Here is a 17,440-nt window from a genome sequence, read left to right as displayed (position 1 = left end):
AAACTGCTCCACTCTTTTTAAAAGGGTATCCGACAGTCCCTGACAGAGAGGACGCGAGCAGCTGGCTAAAACTTGGCCCATAAATATACCATGGATTGTACTTTGGGGACCTAATCCGTCCTCTGCATACTTATGGGTTTTAACTAGTAAAAAAGCTTGTCCAATGAAGACGAAACCTGTCCGTATGTCTATCCAGACATTTGGACATAATAATAGTGGGTCCAGAGAATATGGTACATTTCCTATAGCCTCCATGTAGATGAATGACCAGTCATGAGGAACCATCCTGACAAAAGCAACTGAACATGCAAGTGAAAATGTAAGCACAAGAGGGGAGACGGAAGCGCTGCCAGAACACAGGGGGCAACTAATCCAATCAAATCAACCCACCGCTCATTTTAGGAAGTAAAAGCAGTGACACAACAACAGCTGTTGCCATTACAAACTATGCTCCTTTTTCCTATGCACCAGTTTTGATTTCCCCCATGTCCCAAATGAGAGAATTGTTCTCTTTTGCTTTGTGTTTATTGGAGAAACTTGTGTTCATAGGAAATAGCCAGATGTGCTTCTCGCACATATCCACCACTGCCAAATAATGAATCACAAAGGCTCTGCACATTCCTGGCTCGGAGCCCTTAACTTTCTGTCTTGTTTTCCCTACAGACGTGGAATTTTCTCTTGTAATTCACAAATGGTTCCCATTAATGTAACCAAAATAAACAATGACCTTAACCCCTCCAGTTCTGGTCTCACAATCTTGACCACCGTGCACACTAAGTAACAAAGAATGCAGGGGAACATTAGAAATGTATTGTCTATGTGTACTGTAATAATGCTAATAATTATTTTTGCTGCTGGGTATTTCCCCATCATGAAGATTTTTGGCATATTATAGTAATATTAGAATAAGTCTTAAATGAGCTCTCTTTCTACAGTACCCAGATGAGGAAGCTTCTAATTCTACATGTGTAAATTAAAAACGCATGTATTATTTAAGTTCTTTATATTTGGAATAAGAGGTGAGGATAAAAGGGGTACAAAGGCAACAGTCACACCCGAGCCCTGATATAGAAAACCTTTATTAGAACACAAGTTGGAGTGCAGTGGAATTGCAGAAGAACATGCACACACACTTAAAGCGCACCTGTCAGCAGGATTGTGCTCAGTAAACTACATACACTGTCAGGTGGGCGCCATTACACTGATTAAAATGATACCTTGGTTGATGAAATCCGTCCTGTGGTTCTTGTGTAATCTTTACTTTCAGTGTGGAGATAATGATATGCTCGTGCTTCGGGGCGGCCTGTGGGGGGGGCTCTTTCTGGTGCTCTACTTATATATCTCATCTGTATGCTCTTATGACAGCATACTTTGCCTTCACTGACCTGCCCCCTATTTTACATAATGCATCTAGTAGTGCAGGGCTAGGTAAAATAGGAGGCAGGTCAGTGAAGGCACAGTGAGCTGTCATAAGAGCATACAGATGAATATGTAATCAGAGCACCAGATAGAGTGCCCCCCACAGGCCGCCCCGGAGCACGGGCATATCATTACCTCCAAACTGAAAGTAAAGATTACACAAGAACCACATGACGGATTTCATCAACCAAGGTATCATTTTAATCAGTGTAATGTCGCCCACGTGACAGTGTATGTAGTTTACTGAGCACAATCCTGCTGACAGGTGCGTTTTAAACATAATAAAAACAGGATATAGAAGAGTTTATACAAGAAGGTGATCTGTTTCATGAATTTATAACTGCTAGCCATATAACCGCATGCTGGAGTGAAAAAACAGATATTGCATATAATAAGCCATGCCTAAAATTACACAGATATATAAGTAAGTATGTAAGATCAATGTGTCTATAATAATGGGTACAGAGTAGTGCTAGATTGGGTATGGCGGAGGTACATGTTAATGTACTTAAAACAGGATCCTGGTTGTAAGAGCAGCGCCCACCCCAGGGCGCAGCAGTATTATAAATTGCACATGGTAAGAAAGGTAGGTTGCCTGGTACAGATGTTGCACTGGAACCTAAGAGCTTAAAGGGGTTAACTTTAGCCAGAGGAATATCCAAATGCCATAAATATGTGATAGATACAGGTTTCACCAATGGGATCTACATTTATTTCAAGAACTGGGCCACCAGGAAAAAAAGACATGGTGTGCATGCTCTCCTATCTCCATCCACCTCTATGGAAGTTAAAGAAAATGACTGAACAATTTAAAAAAATGGCCACTTAAACGTGTCAACCTCCCCATTCATGGTGGTATGAGACTGAGACCCTGTTCTCGAGATGGTGCTTTTCCCAGATTCAGGACCTGCATATATCAGACATTCATGACCTATCCTGTGGATATGCCATAAATGTCCGAGATGGGAATACCCTTTTAAAGTTATGCCCCTAGTTTTAACAGTTTTAACACTACTATGATACTACTTTTCATACCATTTACTTACTGGGTATATATTGTGCATGTAGGGCTTATTTTCCTTTCTATTTCACCCTCATTACTCATCTTACAGTCATATCATTGCATAAAACAGGACATATTCTTCTGTCATGAGACCATTTGTCATTCAGCATATTCCACATCATGAATTGACAGGAAATACTCCAAGAATTATTATAGGCTAAGTTTGCAATCTTCTTTTCTTATCATCATCTTGTAACACATTATTGTTTATGATTCTCATGACTCCTTAAGTCAAATAGAAATTATTTACCAACGTACAAATGTCCCTTAGAGGAAAATGAAGAACGTGTATAACAGTCTAGATTTACAACTTTATCTGAAACCGGTTTACTGATAAATTGGTTGAAGCATACATTTTCCACAAAAAAAACTGCTTATAGGAGAACCTTAGCTGAGTGCTTGGGGGCACTCTGCTGTCTGCGATGGAACTATTAATAGGGGCATAGACACAGGGGTGGACACTGACAGTTGGGGCCCTTGTGCAAGAAATGTGTCTGCGCCCCCCTCCTATTATGGCAACCAAGCTACAGATATAAATAGATATACAGGTGTATCTCACTAAATTAGAATATCATCAAAAAGTTAATTTATTTTAGTTCTTCAATACAAAAAGTGAAACTCATATATTATATAGCGTCATTACAGAGTGATCTATTTCAAGTGTTTATTTCTGTTAAGGTTGATGATTATGGCTTACAACCAATGAAAACACAAAAGTCATTATCTCAGTAAATTAGAATACTTTATAACAACAGCTTGAAAAATGTTTTTAAAAATCCGAAATGTTGGCCTACTGAAATGTATGTTCAGTAAATGCACTCAATACTTGGTTGGGCTCCTTTTGCATCAATTACTGCATCAATGCGGCGTGGCATGGAGGCGATCAGCCTGTGGCACTGCTGAGGTGTTATGGAAGCCCAGGTTGCTTTGATAGCAGCCTCCAGCTCGTCTGCATTGTTGGGTCTGGTGTCTCTCATCTTCCTCTTGACAATACCCCATAGATTCTCTATAGGTTTAAGGTCAGGCGAGTTTGCTGGCCAATCAAGCACAGTGATACTGTTGTTTTTAAACCAGGTATTGGTACTTTTGGCAGTGTGGACAGGTGCCAAGTCCTGCTGGAGAATGAAATTTCCATCTCCAAAAAGCTTGTCGGAAGAGGGAAGCATGAAGTGCTCTAAAATTTCCTAGTAGACGGCTGCGCTGACTTTCGTCTTGATAAAGCACAGTGGACCTACACCAGCAGATGACATGGCTCCCCAAACCATCACAGATTGTGGAAACTTCACACTAGACCTCAAGCAGCTTGGATTGTGTGCCTCTCCACTCTTCCTACAGACTCTGGGACCTTGATTTCCAAATGAAAATTGAAACTCTGGGACCTTGTGTAGTGTGTCAATGACTGCCTTCTGGACATCTGTCAAGTCAGCAGTCTTCCCCATGATTGTGGTGCCTACTGAAACAGACTAAGGGACCTATTTAAATGCTTAGGAAGCCTTTGCAGGTGTTTTTTGTTAATTATTTTAATTTACTGAGATAATGACTTTTGTGTTTTCATTGGATGTAATCCATAATCATCAACATTAACAGAAATAAACACTTGAAATAGATCACTCTGTTTGTAATGACTCTATATAATATATGAGTTTCAATTTTTATATTGAAGAACTGAAATAAATTAACTTTTTGATGATATTCTAATTTTGTGAGATGCACCTGTATGTATATATATATATATATATATATATATATATATACAGTACAGACCAAAAGTTTGGACACACCTTTTCATTTAAAGATTTTTCTGTATTTTCATGACTATGAAAATTGTATTTTCACACTGAAGGCATCAAAACTATGAATTAACACATGTGGAATTATATACTTAACAAAAAAGTGTGAAACAACTGAAAATATGTCTTATATTCTAGGTTCTTCAAAGTAGCCACCTTTTGCTTTGATGACTGCTTTGCACACTCTTGGCATTCTCTTGATGAGCTTCAAGAGGTAGTCACCGGAAATGGTTTCCACTTCACAGGTGTGCCCTGTCAGGTTTAATAAGTGGGATTTCTTGCCTTATAAATGAGGTTGGGGCCATCAGTTGTGTTGTGCAGAAGTCTGGTGGATACACAGCTGATAGTCCTACTGAATAGACTGTTAGAATTTGTATTATGGCAAGAAAAAAGCAGCTAAGTAAAGAAAAACGAGTGGCCATCATTACTTTAAGAAATGAAGGTCAGTCAGTCCGAAAAATTGGGCAAACTTTGAAAGTGTCCCCAAGTGCAGTTGCAAAAACCATCAAGCGCTACAAAGAAACTGGCTCACATGAGGACCGCCCCAGGAAAGGAAGACCAAGAGTCACCTCTGCTTCTGAGGATAAGTTTATCCGAGTCACCAGTCTCAGAAATCGCAGGTTAACAGCAGCTCTGATTAGAGACCAGTTCAATGCCACACAGAGTTCTAGCAGCAGACACATCTCTTCAACAACTGTTAAGAGGAGACTTTGTGCAGCAGGCCTTCATGGTAAAATAGCTGCTAGGAAACCACTGCTAAGGACAGGCAACAAACAGAAGAGACTTGTTTGGGTTAAAGAACACAATGAATGGACATTAGACCAGTGGAAATCTGTGCTTTGGTCTGATGAGTCCAAATTTGAGATATTTGGTTCCAACCACCGTGTCTTTGTGCGACGCAGAAAAGGTGAACGGATGGACTCTACATGCCTGGTTCCCACCGTGAAGCATGGAGGAGGAGGTGTGATGGTGTGGGGGTGTGGGGGTGCTTCGCTGGTGACACTGTTGGGGATTTATTCAAAATTGAAGACATACTGAACCAGCATGGCTACCACAGCATCTTGCAGCGGCATGCTATTCCATCCGGTTTGCGTTTAGTTGGACCATCATTTATTTTTCAACAGGACAATGACCCCAAACACACCTCCAGGCTGTGTAAGGGCTATTTGACCAAGAAGGAGAGCGATGGGGTGCTACGCCAGATGACCTGGCCTCCACAGTCACCAGACCTGAACCCAATCGAGATGGTTTGGGGTGAGCTGGACCGCAGAGTGAAGGCAAAAGGACCAACAAGTGGTAAGCATCTCTGGGAACTCCTTCAAGATTGTTGGAAGACCATTTCCGGTGACTACCTCTTGAAGCTCATCAAGAGAATGCCAAGAGTGTGCAAAGCAGTCATCACAACAAAAGGTGGCTACTTTGAAGAACCTAGAATATAAGACATATTTTCAGTTGTTTCACACTTTTTTGTTAAGTATATAATTCCACATGTGTTAATTCATAGTTTTGATGCCTTCAGTGTGAATGTACAATTTTCATAGTCATGAAAATACAGAAAAATCTTTAAATGAGAAGGTGTGTCCAAACTTTTGGTCTGTACTGTATATATATATATATTACATAATCTCCTCTTGATATATATATTTCCTCCCCTTATTACATAGTGCCCTCTCTTGTTATGTACAGCACCGTTCTTTATGTGTCAGATTCTCTCGTTATTTTTGTTATTTATAATGTCCTGTTCTTTATAAAATATCCTCCTCTCTTGCTAGATGTATAATGCAATGACAGCTGATGGAACATGGTAAAGCTTCTTTTTTAATGGAGGAGGCTAATGGACTATTCTTCTGGTCAGATTCTGCCCCATCAGCAGTCATTTTATATCTAACTAGAGAGGACACTATGTAATAAAGAGAGGGCGTTGTGATTACTTATAATGAGAATACGCTATGTAAGGGATGGTGCTATATATAACACAACATAATACTATGTAATAATGGGACGGTGCTGTACATAACAGAGGACGCTATTCAATAAAGGACCGCCCCATACATAACTAGAGAATATGGTAAGTAATAAGGGACGGTGTTATATATAATAAAAGAGGAAACTATGTAATTAATGACGCCACTATGTATAACAAGAACGTACACTATATACTACGGGACTGTGCTATACATAAGGCTACATTTTCACACATACTGATGAGTGAGGAAAATACGCAACAAAAATGCATGTAAAAACACATCAAAACCATGTATTCTACGCACTGTTTTTCCTGCCAATACATGAGGATTTGCAGCAGAATTTTCTGCACAAATCCTGAATATGTGCACATATTCTTAGTCCCTGTCCTGTGTCCTTCCCCTCCCCACATACATATTCATTATAAGGCCCTGATAACCTCATAATGAAATAGGGGGTGGGAGAGGAAGTTATCAGGTAATAATCGCGCTTCCAGTAATAATGTCCCCCATACCGGGCCCCTTCCTGGGATAATGTCTCTCAACCAGGCCTCCTTCTTGGTATAATGTTCCCTTTTCTGGTATAATGTGCCCCATCCTGGTCCCCTTCCTGGTCTAATGTCTCCCATTCTAGTCCTCTTCCTGAGGTAAAGTTGCCCATCCTGGAGCAATGTGCCCCTTCCTGTGATAGTGTTCCTCAACCTGGGCACCTTTCTGAGGTAGTGTGCCTCATCCCGGGCCCCTTCCTATGGTAATGTGCCACTACCTAGGGATAATGCGCCACTACCTAGGGATAATGTGCCTCATCATGGGCTCCTTCCTGGGGTAATATGTCTCTTCATGGGGCAGTGTGGCCCTTCCTGGGGATAATGTGTCCCATCCTGGTATAATATGCCCCATCCTGGTCCCCTTTCTGATATAATGTGCCCCCTTCTGGTCCCCTTCCTGGTGTAATGTCCCAATCCTGGCGTACTGTGCCCCTTCCTGTGGTAGTGCGCCTCATCTTGGGCTCCTTCCTGGGGTAGTGTTCCTCATCCCAGGCCCTTTCCTATGGTAATGTGCCCCTTCCTGGGGATAATGTGCTTCATCCCAGGCCCGTTCCTAGGGTAATGTACCCCTTCCTGTGGATATTGTGCCTCATCCTAGAAGCCTTTCTGGGGTAATGTGCATCTTCTTGGGGATAATGTGCCCCTCCCTGGGGTAGTGTGTCCCTTTCTGAGGATAATGTGCCACATTCTGGGCCCCTTCTTGGTATAATGTACCCCTTCCTGGGCTATGTGCCCTTTTCTGGATAGTGTACCCCTCCTTAGGGATAATGTGCCCCATCCTCGACCCCTTCCTGTGATAATGCGCCACTTCCTGGGATAATGTGCCTCATTCTGGGCCCCTTCCTGGGGTAATGTGCCCCTTCCTGGCGTAGTGTGCCCCTTCTTGTATATTATGTGCCTTATCCTGGGCCCATACCTGGTATAATGTGCCCCTTTGTGGGGCAGAATGATGCCCCTTCCTGTGGTACTATGCCTATTCCTGGGGATAATATGCCTCATCCTGGGCCCCTTCCTGGGGTAATGTGCCCTTTTCTGTGGTAGTTTGCCTCATCCTAAACCCCATCCTGGGGTAATATGCCCCTTCATGGGGTAGTGTGCCCCTTCCTGGGAACTATGTACCGCATACTGGTCCCTTTCCTGATATAATGTGCCCCTTCCTGGGGTAATGTGTCCTAATCTGGCCCTCTTTCTCGGGTAATGTGCCTCATCCTGGTATAATATACCCAATCCTGGTCAGATTTCTGGTATAATGTGCCTCATTCTGGTCCCCTTCCTGGGGTAATGTTCCCCATCATGGGGTAATGTGCCCCTTCCAGTGGTAGTGTGCCTCATCTTGGGAACCTTCCTGGGGTAGTGTGCCTTATTCCGGGCCCTTTCCTATGGTAATGTGCCCCTTCTTGGGGTAGTGTGTCCCTTTTTGCGGTAGTGTGCCCCTTTCTGGGGATAATGTGCTCCATCCTGGGTCCCTTCCTGGTATAATGTGCCCCTTCCTGGGTTAGCGTTCCCCTTCCTGGGGATAATGTGCCTCATCCTGGGCCCCTTCCTCGGATAGTATGCTTTTTTCTGGGATAATGTGCTCAATCCTGGACCCCTTCCTGGGGTAATGAGCTTCTTCCTGGGGTAGTGTACCCCTTCTTGGGGATAATGTGCCCCATCCTGGACCCCTTCCTGTGGTAATGTGCCCCTTCCTGAGGTAGTGTACCTCATCCCAGACCCCTTCTTAGGGTAATGTGCCCCTTCCTGGGGATAATGTGCATCATCCCAGGCCCCTTCCTGGGGTAATGTGCCCCTTCCTGGGGATAATATGCATCATCCCAGGTCCTTTCCTGTGGATAATGTGACTCATCCTAGGCCCCTTCCTGGGGTAGTGTTCCTCTTCTTGGGGTTATATGCCCCATTCTGGGCCCCTTCTACTTATTTTCCCCGGTCGCACAGTGTCATCTACTTTACCAGGCCCAGGAGCCAGCAGCTCATGTTGGTGTGCGCGCCATGGCGCATGAAATCACTGCCATGCATCCCAGTCAAGTGCATGCTGACGTCAGCTGCCGGCCTCTGATTGGCCTGCTCCGTGTATTGCAGAGCATGGAGTTGTCTGGTCCTCTGTGTCGCAATACATTTAATTTCATCTGAATGTGCATCCGAGTGTGCACACCCAGCTGAAATAGTCGCTGGTGTCTGCAGGCTCCCTCCAGCTCCGGGCCCTGATGCAGCTGCAGCGGCTATATGTCCGCCCCTGCATAGACATGTGACAAGAGATTACCGGAGGCGCTCCCGTAGATAATGATAGAGACTCCACTGTAAGTTTAGTGGAAACGTTCCAATAGGCTCACAGGTGACTGCTCAAAAGCGCATAGGTTCAAGATATAAAAATGTATTTTGAATTAAAAACCACTCAAGGGATGAGTGGTTGGCATATAATAGCATATACTGTAATGGCACAATGTATTTTTGCTCTCAAGGAGCCTTCATCAGGTGAATTTACTGCTGTTTATTAATTTTGGTGCAAATATATACATATATACAGTATATGATGTAGAGCAGCTGTGTTCACACAGTGCGATTTAACAGGCAGTGACCCACGAATGTCCAACTTAAAGTCTTTATTGTCCAAAAACTCACACAGTTAAAGGCAGCTTTATCCTCCGGATCGCAGCCGGGTCCTCCAATACAGCCTGTACAAAAAAAAACGTTGCCGTGGGAGACTGCACCGCCATGTCACTCGTGGGTGCATCAGTTATGTTCCCTTCTCAGGCCTGTGTTCAGCCTTCACACAGACTTGCAGTGCAGAGCTTCCTACTCTGCTGCTAGCAATCCAAATACTGACACATCCAAACCTTTGCTGCAGGTTTAAATGAAAACTGTGGGCATGAATCACTTGTAAGACCCGGGCTGGAGGGAGTGAACCACCCCACTACCATCTTGTAGATCACTCCAAAAATAATGCCATGACGGGTTTTCTTAATCTGACTTGGTCAAATAGCTTGACCCAGTCCACACTTACTTTTATTTTCCACTGCAACCACAGCTTAGTCTGTGATTGCAATGCACTCCAGCAGGTTTAATATGCCACTATGTGCACCCTGGGGGATACATACCGGCCCTTGCATACTATTCCCCTCACTCACTGCCTCACAATATTATATACTGTGTGTATATATATATACACTAAAAAGAATGGAGTTTTTCTTCCGCAGTACTCTGGGACATTTTGTTTCAGTCTAAGACATACAGAGCAACATCTGTTTTTTTATGTTTATTTCTATAGAAGGAGAAAGTTTTTTCTTTCAGAGAAATATGGTGCGTGTGATGACTTTAGCTCAAAGGACACAAATAGAACAGTATACACATGTTTAATTTATATGGACCCTCGAGAGGATGTCATATTTTAGGAAACACATGCATTCTGCATAAAAGCCTGTATGCAAAAAAAAAAAAAAACTAAACATGTTTTTAGCAAGACATTTATAATGATTTTCTTATGAAGTCTTCATTTGTTGTTAGAGTACATTTTGTGGCTAATAACCATCTCATAAAACCTCAGCAATCCGCTATAAAACCTTGTAAATTTTTTAGATATTGTTAATTTCTAATATATATGTATTTTAAATTCTGCTTGTATGCATTTCTTACATTGATGCAGTATTCTTTGTCTACAAAAAAAATACTTTTTAGCTTTTTATTCTAGAATAAAATAAAGCAAAAGCTGATGAAACTTTAGATATCAGGTGATCCAGCTCACCTCAATAACTTTTTTCTGGAGTGAGCCCCTCTTCAGCTCCCTTGCACATACAGTGGTGTGAAAAAGTGTTTGCACCGTGGCTCAGTGATTAGCACTGTTACTTTGCAGCACTGGGATCCTGGGTTCAAATCCCACAAAGGACAACATCTGCAAGGAGTTTGTATGTTCTGAGAAACTAGTGGAACAATGAGAGTTGATTGGTACAAAAGAAATATATTTATTAAATACACCATTACATATATGAACACATCACCAGGATAAAAAAAATGACAGTGGGAAAAAAGCAGACCAACAGACCTGGAACCCAAGCCCCACAATACTAAATTTGCAGCAAAGTGCAGTGCAGGTAGCAGAACTCTAGTAAGGACAATTGTATAAAATCAGCAGGCATTTGCCAAAAAAGTTGCAAAATTCATAAAATCCTTACCAGGGTAACCAGTGGTGGATAGGGACCAGGATGGGGTGGTCAAGGGAGTTTATATGTTCTCCCCGTGTTTCCGTTGGTTTCCTCCGGGTTCTCCGGTTTCCTCCCACACTCCAAAATCATACTGATAGGGAATTTAGATTGTGAGCCCCAATAGGGACAGCCATGATAATGTGTAACGGGTCTGGGAGGCGGAACCTCTGAGCAACTATACAACGGGGCGGTCCTTGTAAGGAAGCGGGTGGCGCCCAGGGAAGATGGGCAGGTAGTCACAGCAGGTGACCGGGACAGTCTCTGGGTAAACGGTCAGGAGGTCACAGCAAGTGACCGGGACAGTCTCTGGGTAAACGGGCAGGAGGTCACGGCAAGTGACCGGGACAGTCTCTGGGTAAAGGGTAGGTACGACCTGTGATGGCTGAGCCTCCAGGTAGGCTAGCAGGCAGATGGCAGATGAGTGCTCCCAGGTGAGCAGGCGAGAGTCTCAGGATAAGCAGGTGGTCACAGCATGTGACGGCGGAGCCTCCAGGTAGGCTAACAGGCAGGTAGTAGATGAGCGCTCCCAGGTGAGCGGGCAAGAGTCTCTGGACTGGCAGGTGGTCACAGCACGTGACGGCGGAGCCTCCAGGTAGGCTAGCAGACAGGTAGCAGGTGAGCGCTCCCAGGTGAGCGGGCAAGAGTCTCTGGACTGGCAGGTGGTCACAGCACGTGACGGCGGAGCCTCCAGGTAGACTAGCAGACAGGTAGCAGGTGAGCGCTCCCAGGTGAGCGGGCAAGAGTCTCTGGACTGGCAGGTGGTCACAGCACGTGACGGCGGAGCCTCCAGGTAGGCTAGCAGACAGGTAGCAGGTGAGCGCTCCCAGGTGAGCGGGCAAGAGTCTCTGGACTGGCAGGTGGTCACAGCACGTGACGGCGGAGCCTCCAGGTAGACTAGCAGACAGGTAGCAGGTGAGCGCTCCCAGGTGAGCGGGCAAGAGTCTCTGGACTGGCAGGTGGTCACAGCACGTGACGGCGGAGCCTCCAGGTAGACTAGCAGACAGGTAGCAGGTGAGCGCTCCTAGGAGAGCGAGCAAGCTGGTCCATAGACAGACTGACAGGTGTCGGAAGGCAGACCGTCGGACCTCTGGCAAGCAAGCAGGTAAGCAGATAACAGGCAGGAATCAGACAGCAAACTGGCAGGTAACTGGATATGGGACCTGAGGGCTGAAGCAGAGTAGTGAACAGTGCAACAACATTGCTCGGGCACCTCCATTTTGGAGGAGGTGCCTTATATATGGAGGGATCCTCCGGCCATTGGCCGGGGACTCCTTAGGGCGGCGCGCGCGGCCCCTTTAAGAACTAAAGCACAGTGACCGGGGGAGAGCGGGCGCTGCAAGCAGAGCGGGAGGAAGCCGCCGGGCACGGAGCAGAGAGGTGAGGGGAACAGCGTCCCTGCCTAGCAGGAGGCAGGGACGCCGACGCTACATAATGTAAGTAAAGAGCTGCGTAATATGTTGGCCCTATATAAAAATAAAGATTATTATTCCTGATTTCTTATCCTTTTGCATGTTTCTCACACTTAAATATTTCAGATCACAAAACAAATTTAAATATTAGACAAAGATAACACAAGCAAACACAAAATGCAGTTTTTAAATGAAGGTCTTTATTGTTAAGGGGAAAAGAAATCCAAACCTACAGGACCCTGTGTGAAAAAGTGATTGCCCCCCCCTCTTAAAACATAAATTAACTGTGGTTTATCACATCCTTGGGAAGCGGAGTTCAATTTCCCTAGCCACACACAGGCCTGATTACTGCCACACCTGTTCTCAATCAAGAAATCACTTAAATAGGACCTGCCTGACAAAGTGAAGTACACCAAAAGATCCTCAAAAGCTAGACATCATGCTGCGATCCAAAGAAATTCAGGAACAAATGAGAAACAAAGTAATTGAGATCTATCAGTCTGGAAAAGGTTATAAAGCCCTTTCTAAAGTTTTGGGACTCCAGCGAACCACAGTGAGAGGCATTATCCTCAAATGGCGAAAACAAGGAACAGTGGTGAACCTTCCAAGGAGTGTCCGGCCGACCAAAATTACCCCAAGAGCGCAGTGTCTTCTCATCCAAGAGGTCACAAAAGACCCCACAACAACATCCAAATAACTGCAGTCCTCACTTGCCTCAGTTAACGTCAGTGTTCATGTATCCACCATAGAAATGAAACTGGGCAAAAATGGCATGCATGGTAGAGTTCCAAGATGAAAATCACTGCTGAGCAAAAAGAACATAAAGGCTTGTCTCAGTTTTGCCAGAAAACAAATATATATCATTACTTAGCTTTTTATTGCATTTATATTTATTATTATATATTGTCCTCTACTTTGTTATATTTTTCTACAAGGTTAATTTTGGTTGTAAAAACCATTATACCTATAAAAATCACTATACCTTTGATAGCAGTTAAGACTCCTACCTTGACCCTAACACTAGGGGGCGTCCTAGCTCGCCCTATTCCCCAGGATACCTCTGAAGGTGAGGATGCTGAGGCCTCCGCCCTCGCCCTAACTCCTGAGTTAGCCCTCCTCTTGTTCTCCTCCCCCACCCAGGGAAGAGGGGCGCTACTGTTCACCGAAGTACACACACCCAACAAACACGGACAGGGATAAACAGAAAACTCCAGGCACACAAAATATTCTCTCCAATAAAACAGAGGGAAGCACCGGTGTGTGTAGGTAGGGGGAATAAACGAAAATGGAGAAGGATAAGGAATAACCACGCATACAAACCAGGCAACAGTCACAAGTTATTCCTCCCAAACTCCTTCTCATAGAACTCCTCACTCTCCTTAGCCATGCAGCAAATGCTAGCTCTGACAAGGACGTAGTATCAGAGCCCAGGTTATAAAGGGAAAGGGAGTGGCTAACTGAGCTCAGCTGTGAGCACAGAGAAATCCAGCATGGCTGCTTAACCCCTGTTCTGCTGGAAGAAATAAATACATTTAAAATGACAGAGAAGTGCTTCTTCTCGGAGATGGAGCAGGAGCCCAACGGTGCTGAGGTCTCCTGGCTCCAACCTGTCACGGTAACCCCGTGACAGTACCCCCTCTTCTACGAGAGACCTCCGGAACCTCAGGGCCAGGCCTACCGGAATGAGCAGCATGAAAAACCCTGATAAGTCTGGCCGCATGAACCTAAAATGCTGATATCCTCTCCTCAGGACCATACCCCCTCCAAAGTACTAGATACTGAAGCATCCGGAGAACAAAATGAGAATCCAAGATCTTAGCAATCTGAAACTCCAAATTCCCATTGACAATGACAGGTGATGGAGGTAAAGGTGAGTGTACAGAAGATGCAACGTATTTTTTGAGGAGAGAAAGATGAAAAACATTTTGGATCCTAAAGGTAGATGGTAGAGCAAGGCGAAACGCTAATGGATTAACGACGGCTATGATTTTATAAGGACCAATAAACCTGGGACTCAGTTTCCAAGATGGAACTTTCAACTTAATGTTCCTAGAGGACAGCCACACCAAGTCACCCACACACAATTCCGGATCCACCAAACGTCTCCGATCAGCCACACTTTTATGTTTTGATCCCATCTTCCCCAAATTATTAGTAACCCCCTGCCATATGGTGGAAATAGAAGACAAAAAACGTTCCTCCTCCAGTAATCCAGAAGGTTGATTACCATTAAAGGACCTAAACTGAGGATGGAACTTACCAGTCGATTCCTGACACCGATTATTTACAGCGAATTTGGCTAACGGTAATTAAGTAACCCAGTCCTCCTGGTTTTCAGAGACAAAACACCTGAGATACGTCTCCAGATTCTGGTTAACTCGCTCCGTCTGCCCATTAGACTGCAGGTGAAAAGTGGAAGAAAATGACAAATGGATCCCCAAATGGGTGCAAAATGCCCTCCATAACTTAGAGACAAACTGCACCCCCCCCCGATCAGAAACAATGTCAGTCGGGATCCCATGTAATCTAATTATTTCCCTGATGAAGACTTGCGCTAATGTTTTGGCATTCGGTAATGCCGATAAAGCAACAAAATGAGACATTTTACTGAATCTATCAACCACTACAAGGATTACAGTATTCCCTGCCGAAATGGGTAGATCCGTAATAAAATCGACCAATAAGCGAGTCCAAGGTCTTCTGGGAATCTCCAATGGTTGGAGAACCCTCGACGGACGAGTATGAGGGATCTTAGAATGCGCACAGACACTGCAGGCGGCCACATACTCTCGGACATCCTTATGAGCACCTGGCCACCAGAACCGCCAAGTAAGCAGATCCGTGGTGGCTTTATTACCAGAATGTCTGGCCAACACCGAATCGTGATGTTCGCTGAGGACTCTAAGATGGAGATTTACAGGAACAAACAGTTTACCAAGTGGACAGGCAGCAGAGGCGTCCCCCTGAGCGTCAGCAACCTCTCTTTCCAGATCGGAGCATATAGACGCCATAACCACCCCCTTTTGAAGAATAGGTACCGGATCACACTTCTCACCTCCCCCAGGAAAACAATGGGATAAGGCATCTGGCTTAATGTTTTTGTCCCACGGTCTATATTTGACAAAGAAGTTAGACCTGATAAAGAACAACGCCCATCTAGCTTGACGAGGTGTTAGACACTTTGCCGATTCCAGGTATACCAGATTTTTATGATCCGTGACTACCATCACAGGGTGGACCGCCCCCCTCCAAAAAATGAAGCCACTCCTCAAAAGCCCACTTGATAGCTAAGAGTTCCCTGTTTCCAGGTGACAGTTTTTTAGAGAAATACACGCAAGGTTGCCATTTACCAGGAGATGCACCCTGCAACAACACAGCCCCCACCCCCACGTCAGACCCATCGACCTCCACTATAAAAGGTTGAGAGACGTCAGGCTGTATAAGAATCGGCGCAGAAGAAAAACACCTTTTCAACTTATCAAGTGCTTCACTGGCAGGACTGGACCACCTGGAGAAGTCCGTCCCCTTCCTGGTCATATCAGTAAGAGGTTTGGCTACTACCGTAAAATTCTTTATGAATTTGCAGTAGTAGTTGACGAAACCTAAAAACCTTTGTAACGCCTTCAAATTCTCCAGACGATCCCAATCCAATACCGCCCGTACTTTCGCTGGATCCATGCGAAAACCGGTGGAAGACAACACGTTTCCAAGGAAATGGATCTCCTCAACAGAAAACATACACTTCTCAGGGTTGACATATAATTTATTATCTCAAAGTGTACGTAATACCTGCCTCACATGTACCTGGTGTGACTCCAAGTCAGGAGAATAAATTAGTATGTCATCAAGGTAGATAACCACAAATCTGCCTATAAGGTGGCTAAAAATGTCATTTATAAAGTGTTGAAATACGGCGGGCGCATTCGTCAACCCAAAAGGCATCACCAAATTCTCATAGTGCCCCTCTGGCGTATTGAACGCGGTCTTCCACTCATCTCCCTCTTTAATGCGTATGAGATTATACGCCCCCCCTGAGATCCATCTTAGAGAACCATTTAGCCCCGACAATTTAATTAAAGAGGTCGGGAATGAGCGGAAGAGGATAGGGATCACGGACAGTGATCGCATTGAGTTCACGGAAATCCACGCAGGGGCGTACCCCCATCTTTTTTATGACAAAGAAAAACCCAGCGGCAACGGGGGAAGATGATAGTCTGATATGACCCTTAGCCAGGCTTTCCGTGATGCAATCCCTCATGGCCTGTCTCTCAGGGCCAGATATATTGTAGAGACTGCTCTTGGGCGGCTTGGCTCCAGGCACGAGATTAATGGCGCAATCATAGGGACGAAGTTCTTGGCACCCCTATTCCGAGAACACATACCCAAAATCCGACAGGTAACTAGGCACAGACCGGGTATCCACCCTAGCCAACCGGGTACCCAACAGTGTTCTTGGCAATACCCACTCCATTTTATTACCTCCTGAGACTGCCAATCTATCACTGGATTGTGCAGAGCGAGCCACGGGAGTCCCTGTACCACAGGTGAAGGCAGACCCTCTAGCACATAACAGTCTAACACCTCTATGTGTATGGCCCCCACCTGAAGCTGCAAGTCACGGACGGTGTGCGTAAAATACCCCTGTCTCAAGGGGGTAGAGTCAATGGCAATTATAGGTATGGGTCTGGACAGAGTATGTGAACAGAGGCCTTGGGCCTGGACAAACCTGGAGCCAATCAAATTAAATCCCTGTCCAGAAAGGCCGACACCTGAACCTTAACTCTCCCCACAAGTACTAGGGCAGGAACAAAGAACTGTGTCCTACCCACGGAGGTGATAAGTACACCCTGGTCACTAACCTCCCCGCAACCCGGGCCTTCTAGTTTTCCGGCAATTGCTTACTATGAGGACGGGAAGGGCACGTACCCACAAAGTGGTCCTTTTTCCCACAAAAAAACACACTTCTCCCTTATGCCGGACTACCGTCAGTTTCCCGTGATCCCACGCTGACCTCCCGGGGCCCCCGACCACCCACACACGGAGGTGACTCC

At 45.0% G+C, this 17,440-nt stretch overlaps 1 protein-coding gene across 3 annotated transcripts in view; it reads left to right on the top strand.

Annotated features, from left to right (window-relative positions):
• The window catches only part of LOC141273727 (L-threonine ammonia-lyase-like), a 173,382-nt gene that overhangs the window by 123,190 nt on the left and 32,752 nt on the right, over positions 1-17,440 (top strand). The window lies entirely within an intron of this gene.

Source organism: Phyllobates terribilis, unplaced genomic scaffold (genome assembly GCF_046119375.1).
Source record: "Phyllobates terribilis strain yellow unplaced genomic scaffold, ASM4611937v1 Scaffold_5__5_contigs__length_657084704, whole genome shotgun sequence".
NCBI lineage: Eukaryota > Metazoa > Chordata > Amphibia > Anura > Dendrobatidae > Phyllobates > Phyllobates terribilis.
The sequence above is the reverse complement of the archived record's forward strand: the minus strand, read 5'-3'. Positions and strand labels throughout refer to the sequence as shown.